The sequence below is a fragment of the Papio anubis genome, unplaced genomic scaffold (assembly GCF_008728515.1).
Source record: "Papio anubis isolate 15944 unplaced genomic scaffold, Panubis1.0 scaffold952, whole genome shotgun sequence".
In the NCBI taxonomy this organism is placed as follows: Eukaryota; Metazoa; Chordata; class Mammalia; order Primates; family Cercopithecidae; genus Papio; species Papio anubis.
The window spans coordinates 6,078-30,059 of record NW_022169771.1 but is presented as its reverse complement, the minus strand read 5'-3'; the positions used below and the strand labels follow the sequence as shown (position 1 = coordinate 30,059).

At 47.2% G+C, this 23,982-nt stretch overlaps 1 long non-coding RNA gene and 2 pseudogenes across 1 annotated transcript; all 3 read left to right on the top strand.

Moving 5' to 3' along the window:
• The first annotated feature begins 280 nt into the window (after window positions 1-280).
• Window positions 281-1,150, top strand: LOC108584252 (annotated as a pseudogene).
• Window positions 1,151-1,161: 11 nt separating this feature from the next.
• On the top strand, window positions 1,162-9,751 carry LOC103886603. The gene is made up of 2 exons (XR_004181909.1): window positions 1,162-1,466; window positions 9,642-9,751. It is a non-coding gene; the product is annotated as an uncharacterized LOC103886603 (long non-coding RNA).
• A 5,228-nt stretch (window positions 9,752-14,979) lies between these two features.
• LOC108587116 lies at window positions 14,980-22,641 on the top strand (annotated as a pseudogene).
• The last annotated feature ends 1,341 nt before the right edge of the window (window positions 22,642-23,982 follow it).

The following is a 23,982-nucleotide window of genomic DNA, read 5'->3' as shown; positions in this document are numbered from 1 at the left end:
CCCCTCGCCCCCCGGGACCCGCCAGCCAGGGCAGAGGTCAGTGCGGTCTGTGTGGCCGCTGCGCGACAGCTCTGGGCCCGCGCCTCTCGCTTCCTCCCGACAGGCAAGTGAGAGGATAAACCATGGGGCGGGGGCAGTGCGCCCCCACCAACCGCGCCCCCCGCGCACGGACCCCCACTACACGCGCGTTCCAGGCGGGGTCGACCCAGACGAGCCACGGAGCGGCGCGCAGCCCCACTAGCAGGGCGGCCAGGACCCACGCGCGCGGGTCCAGGCAGCCACCTATATAGGTGACAAAACACTCAGGAAGCCGTCATGCGGGGCCGGGAAAGAGCCCCCACCCAGAGTCACGGACTCCCTCGTCCGAAGGTCCGCGCAGTCCCCTCGGTGAGTCTGGCGAAGCAGTCTCCCTGCCAGGGAGGGCAGGGAGGGCGGCGGAGTCTCCCACTCGCGGTGACCCGGACCCCGCCCCACGAGTGGGCCCTCGCAGGGCCCCCTCTGCCGCACGCGGGGACCAGCCACGCCGCGGGGGACCGGGCAGAAGCCAGCGCCCGGGTCCATGCAGCCTCCTCTGCGACAGACGCGGGGAGCCGAGGAGCAGTAGGGACCGGCCCCCACCCGCAGGGCGACCAGGACCCCCGCGCGGGCCCACCCGGTATCGCAGCAGGCGCGAAGCCCCCGGTGCCACCCGAGCCCGAGACAAAGCCCAGGCGCAAGGACCCCGGATCCCGACCTCGGACCCTGCGGAGCCCAGCTCGGAGCCGCCACGCCCGGGGCAGAGACCCCCGCCCGGTCCGGAGACCCCGTCGCCCGTCGCGCCGTCTCACCTCAAGCCGCCGCCTCGCAGCGCTCGCTCCTCGCCGCGGCGCCTGGGCCCACTGGAGCGCAGCTGAGCAGCCGACAGAGCCGCGGCAGCCTCAACAATGGAGCCCCGGGGCGGGGCCGCCGCCGCCGCTTCAGCCCGTGTTCCCCGCTCAGGATCCGGCTCGGATCAAGGAGCTGCAGCTGGCGCGGGGCTGCGGCCGGGAAACACACCGCGCAGGTGCACACAGCCTGGCCCGCCGCCCGCAGCCCCGCCCCCAGCGGAGCCGGGCGCCCAGGGCCCGCCCCCCGGCCAATGGGGAGCGAGCTGCGCGGAGAGGGCGGGGCCTGGGGGAACAAAGGGAGGTTGGGCGGGGCGGCGCTGGGACTGGGCGTGCGGGGTCCTGGGGGAGGACCGGACCCAAGAGCTGGCCGGATCCTGGCCTCCTAGAAGACCCAGCTCAACGTCCACCTGGAGTCTGCTCTACAGGACGCGCTCATCTCAAGCCCAGAACTCAGGCTTTTAGGGCAGAGAGCGAGAGACAGGCTTGCTTTACAAAAAGGGAAACTGAGGTCCAAGGAATAGGATTGCCTGCTGCCCGAAGTCACGTAGTCCCATTCACTCGTTCACCTTGTCATTCAGCAAACATTTGGAAGCACGTATGGTGGGCGTTAGGAGTGAAGTAGGGCCGGGCGCGGTGGCTAGCACCTGTAATCCCAGCACTTTGTGGGGCCCAGGCAGGTGGATCACTTGAGGCCAGGAATTCGAAACCAGCCTGGCCAACAAGATGAAACCCCATCTCTGCTAAAAATACAAAAACTTAGCCGATCGTGGTGGCGCGTACCTGTGGTTCCAGCTACTGGGAAGGCTGAGGCAGGAGAATCGTTTGAACCCGGGAGGTGGAGGTTGCAGTGAGCTGAGATGGTGCCACTGCATGCGCTCCTGCCTGGGCGACAGAATGAGACTCTGTCTCCAAAAAAAATAAAAATTAATAGATGGGAAGTAGAAGCGAACTTAGGGCTTCCCTGAAGGAGCTCTGCCAAGGAGTACCTGAAATGTCTCTGCATCTCTTTAAGGTCTGATAAAGGAACCAGGAGCGAGCGCTAATCACTTCCCTTTCCTGCCTCAAAGCTTTCACGTGTTTGCTGTTCCCCGCCTGAAATGCCAAGTTCCAATGGTATTTATTTATTTATAGAAATGGGGTCTCCCTATGTTGCCCAGGCTGGTCTCAAACTCCTGGCCTCAAGCTACCCTCTCGTCTCAGCCTCCCAAAGTGTTGGGATTACAGGCATGAACCACTGTCCCCAGCCCTGATCGTCTTTAAAACGTCTTTCCTCATCTTATTTGAGCTTCCTGCTTCATGTGCCCCCACACCCTTGGTTTCCCTGTACTTCCATAGCTGCTCCTCGGTGGGTCCCGGGGACCCACCCCCTTCTCTGCCCAACTTGTATATGTCTGGACTCAGGCCAAATGCCCTTCCATTTGCAGTGGGCACTGCCACAGGAAATCTCATGCCCTTCTGGGCTTCACAAACCATCCACATGCTCTGCTGCCTGCCAGAGACATCTATCCCAGTCAGATGCCCAGCCCTGACCTTTCCCAAAGCCCCAGCTGGACACAGGGAAGCATCTCAAATTTTCTGCGGGCCAAAACAGAGTGCTTTATTAGTGTCCTAACCTGCTCATCCACATTCTTCTGATTCTCTATAAACAGCCCCTCCATCCACCCAGCTGCTCAGGTGAAAATCTCAAATCCTCCTGCAGTCCTTCCTCCCCGAACCTCTCATGCAGCCCTCTGCCTTCCTAGGACGCTGAGCACCCCTCACTCCCAGCGCCAGCTGGGGTGCTGTCTGAGTGGCTGCCACTCACGTGGCATGAAGTGTGACCTTTCGTCCGGTGTGGTGGCTTAGGCCCGTAGTCACAGCACTTTGGGAGGCTGAGGCGGGCAGATCGCTTGAGGCCAGGAGACTGGGACCAGCCTGGCTAATATGGCGAAACTAAAATACAACAATTAGCCAGGCATGGTAATGCGTGCCTATCATCCCAGCTACCCTACCCAGGAGGCTGGGGCAGGAAAATTGCTCAAACCTGGGAGGCAGAGGTTGCAGTGAGCCAAGGTGACACCACTGCGCTCCAGCCTGGGCAACAGAGTGAGACTCTGTCACAAATTTAAAAAAAAAAAAAAGAAGAAAGAGAAGAAGTGTGACCTCTCTAAGGCAAGGCAGTGTCCCACTCTGATTCACTTCCATGTGTAAAACAGGACCTGCACCCTGAAGGCACTCACTCAGGGAGGCTGCTGGGATGGGTGGATGCACAGTTCAGGTCTTCATGGTGGTTGGGCCTGACCCCATCCCCATCGCTCTTCCCACACACACCTGCACAATCATCACTCTTCACCCAGCCCCTGGCCCCTAATCAGGTTGCCCTAATGAGGGTCCCCGGACTGAACTCTTTCCTTACTTCCCTACCTCTCCCCTGCTAGAGATACTGCGGATGTACTCGGGATGGGGAGCAGGCTCAGGAAGTGAAAGGACATTCCAGGTTTGCGGGCCTCATCCCCTCCATGCCACCACCCCTGCCATGGCACCCTCACGCTGTTTGTGCCTGGCCAGCTCCTACCAGCCTTTAGGAGTCTGCCAGTTCAGTGGTGGCAGCCACTTGGGCAGACTGATCCCTAATGACCTACGCCCTTGCGTGCCTGATCTTGGGAGCGCAGGCAAAACCCTAACCCTGCGAGAGCCTGCTTGGCTGTGGGTCTCTGGGATGCATCCACCTTACGCTACCTAGGTTCTTGGGCTGCGGGAGGGAGATGCTGTGCTGAGAAAGGACCTTGGAGGGATTTTAGGCAAGGAAGCAAAAAGCGGGCTCTTGCCAAGCGGGTCCGAGAGTGAATTCTGCCAGTAACCTCAGCCGGACTGGAGTAGTTCTGCCCTGGTGGAGCCCCTCAGATGAGGATGCTAGCCAGCGCTGCCAGCGTGGGAATCCAAGCACCAGGACCATTTAAAATATGAAACTCTGAATTTTGCCAAGTGGGCCACAGAGGTGTGTGTTGTTTTTAAGCTTCTAAGTTTTAATTATTGCCTATAGAGATGTTAAAATATGAGACAACAACTTAAGTCCCCTCCCCACATCACACACATTTCTTCTTCTGGCATTCATCTGATTATACTTGTGTTTAAAATCTCCCTCTGACTTTGGAGATTTTGGTGGCTCAGGAGTTCCAGACCAGCTTGGCCGACATGGTGAAACCCCATCTCTACTAAACACAAAAATTAGCTAGGCGTAGTGCAATCCTGTAATCCCAGCTACTGGAAGGCAGTGCCAGGAGGAACAACGAATCAGGAGGCAGAGGTTGCAGTGAGCTGAGACCCGACACCATTGCCCTCCAGCCTGACGGGCAAGCATGCCCATCAGTCTCACCATTCCGCTGGGGATCCCTTGGGACATGGACTCTTGCTCATAACAGTGCCCCTAATGCGGGTGTGGCTGGGCGTTGATTAGATGGTGGATGCTGCTGGTTGGAGGGCCAACTGACCCTCCCAGCTGCCTTCTCCTGAATGCATTCCGTGCCGAGCAAACCGTTTTCTTGCCTTTCAGAGTCCCTCTTAGTGAGGATTGGCCAAGTGACATTGTCCTGCCCAGGGGAGACGCCAAAGTGGAAGTTGGCTGGGTTTCGCGATAGCTGGTGAGGTGGAACCGAGACTTGCAGCAACAACTGACCGTCCATGGTTCGAATTCTGCAAGTTGGTTGTTCAACACATTCAGTACTAAATGCATGTATAAACTCGCAAATTAAAAATGCGGTAGACAGATGCAGTGGCCCACGTCTAACTTACATTGGAAGCCTGAGGCAGGGAAGATCACTTGGCCGCGGGGTTCAAGACCAGCTTGGGCAAAAGGAAGACCCTGTCTCTACAAAAAATTTTAAAATTAGCTCATAGTGGTGCGATATTAAACGTTAGCCAATCCTAACCACTCAGGAGGCTGAGGGTGGGAGAGGCAGCGACCATGTTCCAAGGCTCCCGGGCAGGCAGGTGCTGTGCTCTCAGCCCTGGGTAGGCGGGCAGACCATATGACAAAATATATTTCATATGATAATAAATTTATAATAAATGTATATTTTTATATACATTTTATGTATTATAATTATGTTTGAAGGATGTCTCCTCTTGGTATATTTCCATTTCATTTATTTGAGATGGAACATGCAGCTAGGGCTGGGTGCTTGTGGCTGTCAGGGCTGCCTGACCTCAACCTCCTGGGTTGAAGTGATTTTCTGCCTCAGTCTCCTGAGTAGCTGGGATTACAATTGCCTGCCCTTCTAATAATTTTGTGTCTTCAAAATAGAGATGGGGTTTCTCCATCATTGGTCGAGCTAGTCTCGAACTCCTGACCTCAGGGTGATCTGCCCTCGGCCTCAGTGTGGGATTACAGGTGTGAAAGCCACTGTGCTTAGCCTATATGAATACTATTTATATATTATAAATTATATTAATTTTATATGATATAACCAAATAATAAACCAAAACCCATAACCCTTCTGAACACAGAGTGAGTGTGACTTTAAATACCTACGTAAACAATTTTTAAATGTATATTTTTATATTTTACTATACCTTTATATATTTTTTTTTTTTCAGGACGGGGAGCCAGCCTATTCTGGGCATGGATGCAGCCAGGTGCAGTCTCTTTCACTGGCTCCTCTGAGGCTCCCAGGCTCAAGCGATTCTCCTGCCTCAGCCTCCCCAAGTAGCTACGGGCTTATAGTAGCCACCGCCATCCGGCTAGTTTGCATTTTAGTAGAGACAGGGTTTTGCCATGTTAGCTAGGTTGGTTTCGATCTCTGACCTTAATTGATCACCATCTCGGCCTCCTAAAGCACTGGGAATACAGAGGTGAGCAACCTTAGCCGCTCATTTTCTGTTTTAAACACTTTACATGGAGGAAAGCAGAATAAATCATCTGACACTCTACTTTAAAAAAAAATCTTTGTGCCTCTCATCTTTTTCCCATCTTTCCTAAGTGTACATATTACCAAAATATACTTTAAGTTCAGTCCCCCATTAACTTTACAGGTGTTTTGTGTATAATACCTCTGTCTTTCCCTCGTCCTGGCATTTTAGAACTGTCTGGGGATGACCCAGGATACGCACTGTGGCCATGTCTATTGGAGGGTCTAGTGAGTATGAGTATCAGCCCCGGGGTCATCTCATCCCCAAGGACAGCCTGAGGTAGGGGGTAGAATCTCTCAGGGGAGCAGCTGGATGCTCTTGGCCTTAGAGGAATCTCCTGGTATAGTTTCATCTAAAATGGTGACCCCTTAGGGTTATTAAAATTTTAGGACATTAAAATGAATGGACGATACAATGTAATGTCATTAAAGTTAGGTCATTAAAACCGTTCCTCCAGCCAGGGTTTTTATTCCTCGGAGACACATTGACGGTCTGCCAATGGAATGCTGATATTGAGAGGAAAAGGCAGAAATGATTTCTGTTCTCTAGATTGTCTCAGACTTGTGAGGAGAGAAAAACTGTCCCAAAGGACAAGGAAAACCCACCCCAGAGAGGATGTGCAAGAACCTGAATATGAAAATGCACTTAAGGCACACAGGAGGACAAAGAGCACTGCCAGTGCCTCCTAGGTGGTCACTGAGTGCTTTACTGAACAGGATGGGTGTCGCGAGGAATAGAATGGCCTGCCGTGACACTTACAAAGGTCTGTGTTGGAGTCAACACTGCCTCTCCCTGAGTTTGTTACCTTGAAAAGGCTTGTCCGCTTATTTGAATTTCAGTTTTTCATTGACTGTAAGATACATTTTGTCAGTACAGCTTGAAAGATAAATATACTATTTCCAAAGAGGCAAGATAAAATGATGCATTTTATTTGCTAAAAATTCGTATTTATTTCTTCCCCAGAGTGAGTGTAGTAAGTTTTAAAGGTCTGTTCTTTTTAAGGGTAATTTCAAATGGAATTGTAAGACTTAGCTTTGTCAATGCTACTGGTGAAATAAAAGTGTGATAGATAAATTGATGATTTACAAAGATTCACCAAAATATCAGTTCCCGTCTTGTAGCATGGTGAAGAATTTATGACAGCGGACACATCTGTATCCTCTTATCTGGATATCTAAGAGGTTTTTTGGTGTTGTATTTTGTTTTTTTGGAGATGATGTCTTGCTCTGTAGCCCGGCTGGAGTGCAGTGGCGCTATCTCTGCTTTCTGCAACCTCCGCCTCCCGGGTTCAAGTGATTCTCCTGTGTCAGCCTCCCGAGTAACTGGGATTATAGGCACACCCAGCTAATTTTTGTATTTTTAGTAATCACAGGGTCTTAGGCCTGGCACAGTGGCTCATGCCTGTAATCCCAGCACTTTGGGAGGCCAACGTGGGCAGATCATGAGGTCAGGAGTTCCAGAGCAGCCTGGCCAACACGGTGAAAAACTGTCCCTACCACAAATACAAAAAAATTAGTTGAGCCTGGTGGCAGGCACCTGTAATCCCAGCTACTTGGGAGGCTAAAGCAAGAGAATTGCTTGAACCCGGGAAGCAGAGTTTGCAGTGAGCCAAGATCTTGCCACTGCACCCCAGCCCAAGAGACAATGCAAGACTCCATCTCAAAAAACAAACAAACAAACAGCAAAAAGGTGGGTTTTTGCCATGTTGGCCAGGCTGATCTCAACCTCCTGACCTCAGGTGATCGCCCATCTCAGCCTCCCAAGGTGCTGAGATTACAGACCTGAGCCACCACACCCAGCCCACTCTATTTTCTTTTTGTTCCCTAAATTTTAATATGTTTGAGTTTGTCTGTTCCTTTATCACTGTTTTCTTACATAAAAGAAATTCTGCCTAATCCTTCATAAAAAAAAATCTTCCTGTGACTTCTGAAAGTGTTCTGGTTTTATCTTTCATATTTGAATATATAATAAGTTGATTACGGTTCATGGAATAGAGAAGAATGCAATGCATTTTCCCAAGTAGATGCCAGCCTGGTTTGCCTCATATTTGAAAGTGCATGTGATTTCTTTTTCTATTCTACAGTGCCTACGCTATCATTCATCAACTTTCCATGTAAATGCTGGGTCATTAAGACTTTTTTCCCCCATGGGCTGTTTGCTCATCTCTCTGCTAATACTGTGCTGTCCTGAGCATTTTTGTTTGAAAATCTTAGAAGTATGTTAGACAAGCCATCACTCTTTTTTTAGATGACGAAAAAGCATTAGACATTTGTCATTTTTACTACGTATGAAAAAGTAGTTTTTCTCGCCTAAAAAAACCCTGATTTGGGAATTTATGTGATTTCATAGGAATAGCATCTGGAAGTGGTGACATTAATGTACTTTAAAAAACATGTGTCGTATTTCCTCTTATTCCTTTCTGCCTTGACATTGTGCAATAGAAATTTTAAAAATTGTTGTATTAGTGTTGTAAAATATCAAATATTGGTTTTATTTACTACTCAATTAAATTTAATAAGCCTACTGTCTCTTGGTGTAATCACATGGAATGGGCTCAACTCCCCAGTTAACAAGTGACAGCACATGTAAAATATTGTCTACCAGGGAAACTCATTGAACACTTAGTGTTCAGACTGTGTTTTGGTGTCAGGTTCCCTAAGCACCACTGCAGTGACACAAAATAATAGACCTTCAGCAGAAAAAGTTTTGGCAAATATATTGCATAAGCCATTTAGATGCAGTGGGTCATTCTTATTCCTTGGGTTGATGGAATCCCTTTCAAAATGTAAGTTACTAATACAAACAAAGATGGAGCTTTGTGAGCAGACGTTTTCAAGAATAAGTAGTCTCAGGACTGATAATATTAACTCCCTTATGCACATCAGGTAGGACTTTATTATGACAGATACTAGAAATGTACAAAGTGAAGTTAAAAGGTAACTCCTAGCAGCACATCTTACTCCCTGGATTCTCTAATGAGATGGGTGTTTCTACTTTGCTGTTGCCTTTTTGAATAGTTCAATTCCAGCATTAGTACTGCTGCGTGGGAGGGAGTGTGTGTGAACAGAGTAAGAGTTGTGACAATCAAGTCATAGAATAAATGCTTGGAAATTTTAGAATCATGTAAACAGCTTATGGATTGAGATTCTCAGAAGAATCTCTACAGAGAAGTGATGCAGGAAACCTGCAGGAACCTGGCTTCTGTAGGTGAGAATGACAACACATTTCACTTAATTACAGAAGTATTTCCCTATCATCAGTGCTATTTGTGATTTGGAATGTGGCAAGGGAATGATTTGGTGAAGAAATCAGGCATGGGCACTGTGTACAATGAACATGAAATCTAGTAATGTTTCTATAGTTTGTAATAATTCATGATAATTTTGTGGGTCTGCATTTTAGGAAACAAATGGAAAGACCAGAATATTGAAGATCATTTTGAAAAACCTGGGAAAGAGATAAGATAATTTGCACTGAGAAGAGGAAATAAAGTCCTCTGAAGGAATCTTAGCAAGTCGTGAACTTAAAAACAAACAATCAAAGTGAATAAGAGTCACTCGAAATTTTTTTTTTTTTTTTTTTTTTAGAAAAATTTCACCCGAAATGTAACGTACTTCAGTGTAGCAGTCAGTGTTTGGAAAACAGTTTACTTGAAAATAGTGCTACAAAATTGTGTACATGAATGTTACTAATTTGCTCATAGCCATGCAGGTGGTAGCTGTGTTTTCAGTAGTAACCCATTTACTTTCAAATAATTCAATCATGGCAAAAAAAATAATAATAATAATGCATTTTCTTGGTATTGGTAGCAGTGTAAGTCCAAGACCTATTAATAAGTAGAAAGTTATTAAACCAACCAATAATAATGTGCTTTTCATTTTTTTACAGAAATCATGTGGTACAGAGAAGGTAGTCAGTATGGACAAGTTGTCAGCCAAATTCCAAATCTTGATCTGAATGAGAACATTTCTACTGGATTAAAACAATGTGAATGCAGTGTTTGTGGAAAAGTCTTTGTACATCATTCCCTCCTTAATAGGCACATCCTAGCTCACTCAGGATACAAACCATATGGAGAGCAGCAATATAAATGTGAACAGTGTGGGAAACTCTTCGTTTCTGTTCCAGGTGTTAGAAGACACATGATAATGCACAGTGGAAATCCAGTTATAAATGTACGATATGTGGGAAAGCTTTTTATTTTCTCAATTCAGTTGAAAGACATCAGAGAACTCACACAGAAGAAAAACCCTATAAATGTAAACAATGTGGTAAAGCGTTCACTGTTTCTGGTTCTTGTCTAATACATGAATGAACTCACACTGGAGAGAAACTCTACGAATGTAAGGAATGTGGGAAAACATTCAGATTTTCTTGTTATTTTAAGACGCGTGAAAGGACTCACACTGGAGAAAGACCCTATAAATGTACCAAATGTGATAAAGCTTTCGGCTGTTCCACTTCCCTTCGTGACCATGGAAGCATTCATACTGGAGAGAGACCCTATGAATGTAAACAATGTGGCAAAGCCTTTAGTCATTTGAGTTCCCTTTGTAACCATAGAAGTGCTCATACTGGAGAGAAACCCTATGAATGTAAACAATGTGACCAAGCCTTCAGTCATCTCAGTTCCCTTCACCTCCACGAAAGAATTCATACTGGAGAAAAACCCTGTGAATGTAAGAGATGTGGTAAAGGCTACACTCGTTCCAGTCATCTTACTCCCCATGAAAGAAGTCATGATATAGAAGCTGGGTGTAGTGACTCAGCCTATAATCCCAGCACTTTGGGAGGCCAAGGTGTGTGTATTGCTTGAGCTCAGGAGTTCATAACCAGCCCAGATTAAAACAATGTGAAACAACCTGGGCAACATGGTGAAACCCTGTCTCTAGAAAAAATAAAATAATGCTGGGCACGCTGGCTCACACCAGCTACTCGGGAGGCTGAGGGAGAAGGGTGTGAACCTGGGAGGCAGAGCTTGCAGTGAGCCGAGATCTTACCACTGTATGCCAGCCTGGGTGACAGAGTGAGACTCCGTCTCAAAAAAAAAAAAAAAAGAAAAAAAAAAAAAGAAAATAATTAACTGGGCATGGTGGCACATTTCAGTTGTCTTAGTTCTTTTTCAAGGACATAAAAAGCCACGGGGGCTTGGGGGTAAGCCCTGTGCATGCGGATCATGAGGTCGAGAGATCGAGACCACCCTGGCCAACATGGTGAAACCTCGTCTCTACTAAAAATACAAAAATTAGCTGGGTGTGGTAGCATATGGTTGTAATCCCAGCTACTCAGGAGGCTGAGACAGGAGAATCGCTTGAACCCAGGAGGCGGAGGTTGCAGGGAGCCGAGATTGTGCCACTGCACTCCAGCCTGGCAACAGAGTGAGACTCCATCTCAAAATTAAAGAAACTAAATAAATAAATCAAGCCCCTTGAATGTAAGAAATGTGGTAAAGCATTTACTCTTTCCCATTCCCTCATAAACATGAAAAGGCTCACACTGCACAGAAACCTTAAGAATGTAGGAAATGTGGTCAAGCCTTCAGATTTTCCTGTTTTTGAAGATTTGGGAGGACTCAGAGTGGAGAAAAGCCTTTTGAATCTAAATTTGTGGTAAGGCCTTCAGTTGTGTTAGTTCCATTTGAAGACATCAGCTCATTCCTGAGAAAAACCCTATGAATGTCCAGAATGTGCAAATGTTTCATTTCTCTCATACCCACTCAAGGACAGATGAAAATGCATACTGTAGCTCCCTGGACCTTGTAAATACAAGAACGTACACAGGATTAAAACTCTAATAGTTTAGAAACTGCAAGAATATTTTCAGTTTTAACATTTACTTGAAAAGTCATGTGAAAACTCCCAAGGGAAAGAAGTTCTATAAGTGAAGCTTTTCTAATTTGAAAGCCTGATGCAAATTAATTATGGTGCAGTGCTTGAAAAAAATGTATGAAATGTTACACAAGTTACAAGTATATTGTTTTTATAAGTGACTCATTCTTAAAGAGTCTTGAGTATGCATTTCACCTTGTTTTGCAGGGAAACCTTGAGGTGAGAGTTCTGTAAATGCTCTTTAAGCAGTAGTACTTGAGTTTCATAGATAATGATATTAAGTTTGTTGGTAGAATTTTTGTCTATTCATTTGATAATGTGCTGGATTCATGGTTGAATTTTAATGTTTTTCTAATATGTAGGTAAGTTTAATTTTTTTTATTTCATTATTATCTTTTTTTGAGATGGAGTCTCACTCTGTTGCCCAGGCTGGAGTGCAGTGGTGCGATCTCAGCTCACTGCAACCTCTGCCTCCTGGGTTTAAGTGATTCTCCTGCCTCAGCCTCCCGAGTAGCTGGGACTACAGGTACCCGCCATTATGTCCAGCTAATTCTTTGTATTTTTAGTAGAGACAGGGTTTCGCCATGTTGGTTAGGCTGGTCTTGAACTCCTGGCCTCATGATTTGTCCACCTCGGCCTCCCAAAGTGCTGGGATTACAGACATGAGCCACTGCACCCAGTCAAGTAAGTTTCATTTGTATGTATTGTCCTGTGATTAATGGACCAGTGAATAATGATTGTGAATTGTTGGGATTGTCTTACTAGCCTCATTTGGCAAATTTTGATTATCCCTTGTTCATTATACACATTCCACCTTTCTTTATTAAAGGAAAAACTACTCTTGATGTAAAGATGTTTATTTTTTGCTAATAATGAGTTGGTATTAATTCCTAAGTACATAAATTTTACCATAGAGTATCATCTCGTGAGTTCTTTGCATTTGTTGTCCTTTATTCTTTATTATTTCTATTATTTGGATCATTCACTTTGAATGAAGGAGAGAGGACTGTGATAGGACAATATGTTGTAACCAATCTGAGGGAGGAAGCATTCAATCTCTCAGTCACATATGATAGCGTTGGGCTTTTCATCGATCCCTTTGGTATTGTAGTAGACAGTATTGCACTATTATGATATGATAGTTTATATATTGTATTTTAGAGTATTACAGTCTTACCAGTCATGTCACATGATTCAGTTCCCTACCAGCCAATAGACAAACCAATCACATACTCCTGTAGGAACAAAGGAACATCCTCGGCCGCGTGGGTGGATCACGCCTGTAATCCCAGCACTTACGGAGGCTGAGGCAGGCGAATCATGAGGTCAGGAGATCGAGACCATTCTGGCTAACACGGTGAAACCCCGTCTCTACTAAAAATACAAAAAGTAGCCGGGCTTGGTGGCGGATGCCTGTAATCCCAGGTACTCAGGAGGCTGAGGCAGGAGACTAGCTTGAACCCAGGAGGTGGAAATTGCAGTGAGTTGAGATCGTGCCACTGCACTCCAGCATGGGTGACAGAGCAAGATTCCGTCTCAAAAAAAAAAAAAAAAAAAAAAAAAAAACCACATTAGCTGGGCATGATGGTGCATGCCTGTAATCTCAGCTATTCCGGAGGCTGAGGCAGGAGAATTGCTTGAACCGGTACCGGGAGGTGGAGGTTGCAGTGAAATGAGATCCTGTCACTGCACTCCAGGGTGGGCTACAGAGCGAGACTCTGTCTCAAGAAATATATATATAACAGTCTAATCTCTCTGTGATATTGTTTCTACTATCCAGAATAAGAGAGAATGATATTACTCCCAATAGTGCAGGGCGTGTCTCCCCCACCATGTGATATTGTTCTCAAGAGCTAAAGAAAGAAAGAGAGGTCAGGAGTTTGAGACCAGCCTGACCAACATGGTGAAATCCTGCACCTTTGCACTCTGGCCTGGGCGACAGAGTGAGACTCTGTCTTAAAAAAAAAAAAAAAAAAGAAAAGAAACCATTACATTGAACACATTTTTGCCAATGAGAAATAAACTTGTTTATTCCATGCTTTCAGGGTTTGATGAACTCTTGGAAAGCATTTTCTGCATCCTGCTGCTTGTGTAAGTGTTTTCCCTGCAAAAAGTTGTCAAGATGCTTAAAGAAGTGGTAGTTGGTTGGCGAGAGGTCAGATGAATATGGCAGATGAGACAAAACTTCATAGCCCAGTTTATTCAACTTTTGAAGCTCTGGTTGTATGACATGTGGTCACGCATTGTGGAGAACTGGGCCCTTCATGTTGACCAGTGCCAGCTCCAGGTGCTGCAGTTTTCCATGCATCTCATCGATTAACTTGGCATACTTCTCAGATGTAATGATTTCACCAGGATTCAAAAACTGTAGTGGATCAAAAGACCAGCAGCTGACCACCAAACAGTGACCGTGACCTCTTTTTGGTGCAAGTTTGACTTTGGGAAGTGGTTTGGAGCTTCTTCTCAGTCCAACCACTGAGCTGGCTGTTGTATGAAATCCACTTTTCATGGCATATCACAATCTGATCAACAAATGGTTCATTGTTGTTTCATAGAATAAGAGAAGATGACACCTCAAAAGGATGATTTATAAAATATTTGGTCAGCTCATAAGGCACCCACTTATCAAGATTTTTCAGCTTTCCAATTGGCTTCAAATGCCGGATGACCATAGAATGGTCGACATTCAGTTCTTTGCCAACTTCTCTTGTAGCTGTAAGAGGATCGAATTCAGTGGTTGCTCTCAGTTGGTCGTTATCAACTTCTGGCCCAGAGCCTGGGGCTGAGGCTGCCATGACCACCCTGTTCTCTTCCTTCTGGGGTCCCTAGGAAGCTCCCAGGACTGAATGATCCCCACAAAACACAGTGGCCAGGATGGGAGGGCTGGAGGTCAACTTCCCCCCACCCCTGACACCACAACCAAGAGGCCCCCATGGAGGTTGGCTCTGAACTATGGGTCCCTGTGGGATGCAGGCTCCCACAGAAACTACAGGGGATGAGCATGGGTCCTCCTGGCTGACAGAAGACTGGTGGGTACTGGGTGTGTGGGGCCTGTGTAGGTAGTTTGGACAGCACTGGGCCTAGCCAGGGAGCCAGGGACTAGTGTGGCCAAAGTGGGCAGCAATATGTTGCCAGAACTGAAACTACAGTGCAACCAGCCCAGCTGGTAGGGAGAAGGAGGCCTGACTAGCAGGACCATCCACCTGTGTCCTGGCCCCAAGCCCAGACTGCCTGCTTGTACTGGACATTGCCTGGTCCAGGAGGCCTGGGCATGATGGTCAGGTGGTGTGTCCCTGGGTTCCACGCCTTGGTGGTCCCTTGGGAGCTGAGCATCCTCTGGGCAGGAGGAGGGCCCGCGGTCCACTGTTTGCATCGGCCCCCGATGCACACACAGGGACATGGCCAGGGCTCCTCACCTGCTCTGTGGCTCCAGCTCTGAACAGCTCACTGGTGACTCTGACAGCTTCCTCCCCAAAGCTTGGGTCCTCATCTGTGGGAATGAGGTGTCCCAGGCCCCCAGCAGGCAGGAACCCACCCCCAGCTCCTCTGGTGGGCCCTCCTGGGCTTTCTTACCTATTGGCTTGTGAGACCCGGTTGGCCAAACTTGGTGTCCTATTTTTATTTTGGCCTTTTCCTTAGTGTGTGTTTCCTGTAACTACTGGTGTGTAGATCTTCTATGTGAGTTTTAGGTAGAGAATCTTGCCCACCCAGAGGGCCCCCACCCCAGAGAGCCTCTACTTTGGCCCCCTCCGGGCTGGTCCTGCCTGTGCTCCACTTGGTGTGAATGTTGAGTGTGATGGATTCACATGGCTGCTTGACCCTGCATCTCCTTCCTTCTTGTTGCTGAGGCCGGTTCTGTCCTCTCTTTCTCCACCTGAACTGCACTTGAAGCCAAGATGAAGGATGAGAAGTGGTTGCTACGAAGGACCCTCCTGCAATGAATCCGCTGTGAGGAGGCTGCGCTGGCCCAGCCTGTCATTTCCTTCTCTAAGCTCATTCCAGAGGTTGGCCAGGGGTAGCCTGTCCCTGCCTGCTCTTGTGGCCTGTGAATCAAGAATGGATTTTACATTTCCAAATAGTTCAACAAATAAAAAAAAAAACACTTCATGACCCTGAGAAGTTTCCATGTCCATAAGTAAAGTTTTATGGGAGTGCAGTTATGCCCATCTCTTCACAGGCCACCTGCAGAAGGCTGCTGTGGTGTAGCCATGGCAGAGTTGCATTCTTGAGGCAAAGATCAGTGGGCAAACCTGAAAATACTGACTCTTGGCTCTTTAGGGAAACAGTTTCCAGTCCCTGGTTTGAGGGCTGTGTGGCAGAACCCCAGGATCTTGGTCAGCTTGTTCCTCACTCAGGGCCTGCTGTGGCCTTCGCTAGTATGTCTGCAAAGTCTGCGTGCTATGGTGACTCTCATGGGGGCATTGAGCTCTGTCGTGCTAGATTTCAGGGTGTCTGCCTCATGGTCACCTGTCTCACCAACAGAGACCCTGCGGCCAGATTCAAACTAGCAGGAACAGTTGGTCTTTGGCAGCAGGGGTACCTTAGAGCTGAGCTGCCACCCACCCTGAGGTGGTCCCATGACACCCAATGTCTGGGTCAAGGTTGGGGCAGGGCTGGTGTCCTGAACTGCCCTGCGATGTGGATCGTAATAGCCAGGGGGGAGAGGGGGTTGCTATTACTCCCCATATCGCGGGGAGTGCCTCACCCCCTGCGATATGGATCGTAATAGCCAATTACTCCCCCCTGCAATGTGTGTCCATTATTAGTAGTCTCTTTTGTTCAGGATATTAGGAGCAATTTCCCAGGTTGTGTGTAAACAGCCTGCAATCGGAGAACGAATACCATCCTCTGCACCTCCGGATATTAGGAACCATATCACACAATGGGTGTACACTTTTTCGGAGATTTGGGATAATGTCGTTCTGTGTTTCCCTGAATATTTGGAGAAATATCACAGGGTGGTTGTACAGCCACTACTCTCTTGGCAGGAACATCATACTTTACCTACTTGACACCCAGACTGGGTGTCAAGCCACTGTCATACTGGAAGTAATATCATGCTCTTCCCCACAAGTTATGAGGAACAATATCACAGGGGGGTGTGTACCTTCTCCGGTAGTGGGAGTAGTATCATCATCTCTTCCTTTAGATGACAGGAACAATATCACAGGGTGGGTGTACAATCCGTGTGTTTTTGGAAGCAATGTCATTCTCTCTTCTTCTAGGTTTTACGACTCATATCACAGGTGGGGTGTACACCCCTTGTTATATTGGATGGAATCTCATCCTCTTTCAACCTGTATCTTTAGAACAATATCCCATGGGGGCTGTCCATCCCTTCAATATTGGTATTAATACCAATATCTTCTCCTTTCTGGATATGAGAAACAATATCACAGGAGGGTGTACACCCCTTGCAATGTTGGTAGTAATGTCACCTCTCCCCTGTGGTTATTAAGGACAAAATCCCAGGGTGGCTGTACGGTTCCTACTTTATTGGGAGTACTATCATCCACTCACCCCCTGGATATCAGGAACCATATCACAGAAGAGGTGTCCACCCCCTTCGATATTGTCAGCCATATCATCTTCTTCCTGCCTGGATATTAGGAATGATACCCCGGGGTTGGGGGCGGTGTACACCCACTACGATATCGAAAGTAAAATCAGCCTCTTTCCCGCTAGATATTAGGAACTACATCACAGGTGTGTGTGCACCTTCTGGGATATTGGTAGTACTCTCAGCCTCCACCTCGCTGCATATTAGGAACAATATATGGGGGGCAGGGTGGTTACACCCCCTGCAATATTGAGAGCAATATTCTTCTCTTTCCCCTGTACGTTAGGAACCACATCACAGGGGTCTGTACACCTTCTGCGATATTGGGATCCATGTTATCCTCTCCCCGACTGAATGTCAAAAACAGTATCACAGAAGGGTGTACACCCCCTGCGATATGGCCAGTAACATCATCGTTTCTATTTTTGGATACTAGGAACAACATCACAGAGGGTGTGTATACTCCCCTGCGATATTGGGCATAATGTTATCCTCTCGTCCCCTGGATACTAGAAACGATACCCCTGGTGGAGGGAGGTGGAGTACATTAAGAACAATATCACCGGGTGGGTGTACACCCCCTGCGATATTGGGTGTAGTATCATCCTCTTTTCCCTAGGATATTAAGAACAATAACAAAGGAGGGGTGTACAGCCCCAGCCCCTCCGTTATTGGGAGTAATAGCATCTTCTCCCCCTTTCAATATAAGGAACAATATCCCAAGGTGGGTGTACATCCCCTGCAATATTGGACGTAATGTCGTCGTCTCCCAAAGTGGATATTGGGCATAGTGTCACAGGGGGTTGTACACCTTCTTCGATATTGGGAGTAATATCATCCTCTCCCCTCAGGATCGTAGGCAAAATATCGAAGGGGTTTTACAACTCATGCGATATGGGCAGTAATATCATCCTCTCCCCACCTAGATGTTAGGAACTATATTACAGGCGGTTGTACACTTCTTGTGATATTCGGAGTCATATCATCCTCTCCCACTCAGGATATAAGGAACAAGATGACCGAAGGGATGGACACCCACTGCGATAGTTACAATAATGTCATCCTCCACCCCCTGCCTATTAGGAATAACATCATAGAGGGGTGTACACTTTCTTCGATATTGGGAGTAATATCATCCTCTCCCAGCTAGATATCAGGAACAAGTCTATTAACTATTAATATTAATAAAATAAAAATTAATAGCAATCATCGATATTAATAATCACAATAAAGATAGTATAAATTAATACTGGTAAAAAGTGTTAACAATTAGTATAACAATCATAATATCCCTATTAATAATAAAATAATGATATCAGCAATTAATGTTACTTAAATCAATACTAAGTGATGTTCGTAATAAAATAATAACAACTAATAATATTGTTAAATGACATTAATATTACTAATTATTTTCAAGCATGCATAATCATATATTTAAAATAATTATCAGTAATTAATAATGGTATCCTATTAATTAATAATGTCATTGATAATTATTAAAATCGACATAGATGTTTAATAATTAATCATATTATTACTCCTAATACCACAGGGGGTGTACACCTACCTGTGATGTTGTTCCTAATATCCAGGGATGGAGAGCATGATTTTAGTTTTAATATCGCAGTAGGTGTGCACTCACCCTGTGCCACTGACGCTAATATCTAGCGGGTAAAGTATGACATGACTCCCAACATAACAATGAATGGAAAGCCACCCAGTGATATTGCTCCTAATATTCACGGAAGAAGCATATGATATTTCTCCCAATATCGCAGGGAGGGTACAGTTCTTCTGTGATATGGTTCCTAGTATCCAGAGGGGGAGAGGATGATAATAATTCCACTATCGCAGACTGTGTTCACCCGCCCTGTGATATTGTTATTTATATCCTGGAAGGGAGAGGATATTACTCCCCGTAGAGCAGGAGGCGTACACCCAGCCTGGGATATTGTTCCTAATATCCATGGAGGGGAGAGACTGATATTACTTCCAATATGGCAGGGGGTGAACATCCACCCTGTGATATTCTTCTTAATATTCCAAGGCCGAGAGGTTGATATTACTCCCAGTATGGCAGACACTGTACACCCCCGTGTGATACTCTTGCTGATATCCAGAACGGGAGAAGATGGTTTTAATCCCCATATCGAAGGAGGTGAACACCCACACTGTGATATCTTTCCTAATATGCAGGGGGAGAGAGGATAATATTATTCCCAATATTGCAGAAGATGTACACACGCCCCCGTGATACTGTCCTTAATAATCCAAGGCACAGAAGATGATATTACTCCCAATATCGCAGAAAGTGTACACCCCCCAGTGATGTTGTTCCCATGATCCAGGAGGGAAGAGGATGATATTGCTTTCAATATCGCAGGGAGTGTACACGCCCCCGGTGATACTGTTCCTAATTTCCACCCGGGACAGGATGACACTACTTCCAATATCGCAGGGATTAAAAACACGGGGGTGTACAGTGTCTGCGATACTAGGAGTAATATCAACCTCTCGGCCTTGGAATATAAAGAAGAATATCACAGGGTGGATGTACACCCCCTGCTACATTGGGAGTAATATCCTCTCCCTTCCAAGATATTAATAACAATGTCACAGGGCCAGTGAACACAGCCTGTGATACTGGAATTATCATCCTCTCCCCCTCCAGATATTAGGAATCAGAAGAGCTGTACCCTCCCTGCGATATTGGGAGTAATATCATACGCATCTTCTGTGAATATTAGGAGCTATATCACCGGGTGGCTCTCTATTCATTGCTATGTTGGGAGTCATGTAATACTCTACCACACTGGATATTAGGATCCCTGTCACAGGGTGAGTGTACACTTATTGCGATATTAAAACTAAAACCATGCTCTCTCTCCCTGGATATTAGGAACGACATCACAGGTAGGCGTACACACCTTGCGGTATTAGGAGTAATAATATGATTAATTATTAAACATCAGTGATGGATTTTAATAATTATCGATGACACTATTAATAAATAGGATACCATTATTAATTATGGATAATTATTTTAAACATATGATTATGCACACTTAAAATTATTAATATTAATGTCATTTAGCAATGCTAGTAGTTCATGATATTAATCATTATTTTATAACCAACATCACTTAGTATTGACTTAAGAAACATTAATTGCTGATATCATTTAAATATTAATAGTGATATTGCTATTAATTATTAACGCTAATCGTTAACATTTTTAACCAGTATTTTTACTATCTTTATTGTGATTATTATTATCGATGATTACCATTAATTTTTATTATATTTAATAATATTACTAATTAACAGACTTGTTCCTAATATCGAGCGGGGGGAGGACGAGGTCAGGTGGGGAAGCTTCGTGCAAGTTCCTCATGACAGGGGGAAAAGGAATGGAATCCAAATGCCGGTCCTTACTTGAGAAGCCTAGAAGGCAACCGGGAGGATGGGAAGGTTGGAACATGAGGGAAGGTGCAGAGGTGGAAAGGGCACAACACTTCCATTGATTTATGACAAAATACAGAATGGGACTGGGCCAGAGACTGGGTTCTTCCTGTCTCCTGGAGAAAATCGGGTGCATGGCCTGAACTTTTTCTCTTCTGCAGGCAACAAGACCTGCAGAGGAAGGCTCTCTTCCACAGCTTTTCCGGGAAACCCCAGAGAAGCCGCTGCCAAATCGAAAAGAATCCATGGAATCTCGTGATTATCTGAGGGTAAGTGTCACTCAGGGCCCCTGGTCTTTTTCTCCTCTAGGTCACCCTGGTTGATTTCCTTTCAGGTTCCCGTGTGTGTGAGGGGATCGGCGAACCCCTCTTCCCTGCCTTCTTGGGGTCAGGGACTCCACGATCCTTCCAGATCCATTTGATTCCAGGTGAAGGCATCTGAAGATGCCGTATTTCCTGTTGCTTTCTTTTTGTGCAGTGATGGCAAGCCCGCCAACAACATCTTCCTAGCGGCGTGAGGAAATTAGTCCCTCAGAGGCCCCAAACCTGGAAGAGGCTAACCCCAGGATCGTGCATGTTTTCAGAAAAGACGTCCTGGGAGCCCTTGAGCCACCAACCTGCCTTCAGAAGGGCATTAGTCCATCCCACTTCATGGAAGGCTGAGTGGAGGCGCTTTGATCCAGTTAATGCCCAAGACACAGTCTTTAGAAAAATGGTATTCTTAGATCATAGCTCGAGAGTGCACTTTTCATGGGTCTTGTCCCGATCAGCACTCACGTTGAGGATCTGTCCCTACTTCCAAGGACCGCCTGTCCATACCGTATTAAGAATTTCCTGCTGTGTGCACCTTGTCTTTGGATGTGGTTGATTTCCATGTTGGCTCGATGCTGAGGAACTTCTAATGTGTGTGGTCTCCTTTCTTTCAGGTTGCAAGCAGGCCAATGCCAGTCCACACAACCAATAAGAGGCCACGCGTGGACCCTGCCCTCACTGACGGCTCAGCTACCAAAATGTCTGACACGGTATCCGTCTTGGCTTCACTGTCTCCCCTCAGAAAAGCCAGTCTGAGCTCCTCGGCAAGTCTCCGACCAAAGGAACCACAGACAGGGGCAGTGGCCGACATCCCTCAGCCTGGAGTCAGGCAGCAGGGCCCGCAGCCTCTCGTCGTGGTGAAGCCGACACACAGCAGCCCTCAGGGTGGCTGCCCAGAAGCTCTCCAGGCTGCCTCCAAGCCCCACGGCCTGATCCAGGTCATCAGCCCCCAGGCACAAGACAAACGTCCTGTGGTGACCTCACAGACCTGCCCACCAGCCAACACACACAGCTTGGGCCTCGGCTCCAATCTCAGTTTCAGGCCAAGAGCCAAGAGACCTGCCCAGCCTCCCGGACTCTCAGGCTTGCCTGAACTTCCCCAAGAAACCGAGAATGGGTCCTTCCCAGATGCCCGAAAAATGTCCAAGGAGGTGAGCTGGGGACCCCTGGAGACTCTCCCAACCTCCGCCAGTTGCAACGAGCTCCAGTCCAATGCCCCAGATGAGCAGGAGGACATCCGCCCAGGTGCCCAGCAGCTCAAGACAGCAGACCTTGCCTGCCTACTGCCCAGGTTCGCACCACATGTCCCATCACCCAGTGGCCAGCCACGATGGGGCCCAGCCTCCTCAGAATGCTCATCCGAGACTGGAATGATGGTGGAGCTCCAGCCTCCTGACAGCTCCCTTTGTTTCCCTCTCCTGGAGAAGCCGGGAGCCTCCTAGCTCACAGCCCGTCTCAGCAGTCTGAGGCCCCTGTGTTCCCTGTCCCTCTGGGTGTCCTCTATGAGACCTTCAGGTTTCCCTCCTCCTCAGAGTGACAGTGATTCTGACCTGAGGAGACTGCAGGTGGCAGGCCTCGTGCCTTCCAGCTCCCACATGGCTTGGAGGGGACTGGGATCTGAGAGCACAGAGCAGGAGCAGACTGTGTGTGGTGACCCCAAGCTCCCCAGCTGTGGTGCTTCTGTGGATGTTGGAGCTCAGGCCAGGCAGAGACCACATGGGTGAGACTCTGCTTCATTGGAATTTATGAGGGACATTGTAGTTCTAGGCTCCTCCGAAACCCACCACGCAGAAGCTTCTGTGCCAGTGGACTGTTGCCTCAGAAACTGGGGAATGACTGTGTGTTTGCTCTCTAGATGACTGGAATCAGGGAACAAGTTAGGGGAACCCTGAGAGATACAGGCTCAGCTGTGCCCCGCCCCTGACAGCAGTGTTTGGACGCTGTAGGCTCTGGCGCAAACGCTCTGGGGTGTTTCCTCAGCCTCGAAAATTGGGTCTGCCATTGGAAATAGGTGTGTTTAATTTGTTTTGAAGTGAATAAAATTCTCAAAGAGGACGACTTCTTTGACTTTCATTCCGCCTTTGTGTGTAACTGATTTTCCAAGGGCTTTGAGAAAATTTCTTGACTTGTTAGCAATCCAAATACTATGTTCCTAAACAGAGCTGGATTGAGGGGACCGCAGGACTTGGCAGGACCTTGACTTTAAACATCCACAGAAGGGGAGAACCTCAACCCCACTCTACCAACACGCACCTAGTCATATTCAAGTGAATCTCACGCACGCCAACACGGGGAGCGTCACTTGCACCACGAGTCCCATTTGGCTCACCGCGGATGCCACGTGTGGGGTTCGAACTGTGACGCCCCCATGAAGTGGTTTCCTCGGACGCGATGAACGAGGCACAGCTCATTCGCCAAGTAGAACCCAAAGTTTAGGCCAAACTCCCAGGATTTGGGATGTACTTCAGAGGTAGAATATTCATCTCGCCTTTCTTTCTCCGGATGCCTGAGCACCGGGCCTTTCCATGCTTCTCCCCCTGATCCTAAGAGTAGCTGAGGTGGAGACTCCTCACTCCCTCGGAAAGCTCTCTAGGCAAAGGTATCACATCACACAGGCTATCTCCGTTCCCTCTGGACCCGGTAATTCTTGGACCAGGATTCCACATCTAGGAGGTCAAACTGAGCTGGATTGTCTGAGCCATTTCAAATGGCTGTTCTCTGCCACGGTTGAGGGTCGTTACCTGATTATCCAGACCACCTAGAAAGTATCAGTATCCAGAATCAACAAGATCAACTCTGCCCTCTGACAGCAAAAGGAGCATGACCAAAATGAACCAAAGAGCATGGTGGCAGGAAATGATGTGACCAGAAAGCTCAGAGAACTGCCACAGGGTTTTAAGCATGTTCCACCTGAATCATGAATAATTAATGAAGCCAATTCAAGGGGAATGGAGTTCGGCAGATGCAAACCAAAGTTCCCCGACATGAGAGTTCCACAGAAAGCCCACGATCTGCAATCCAGAGAAATGACAAGGGGACCCAAGGAAATAGAGCCCCACTGGTGT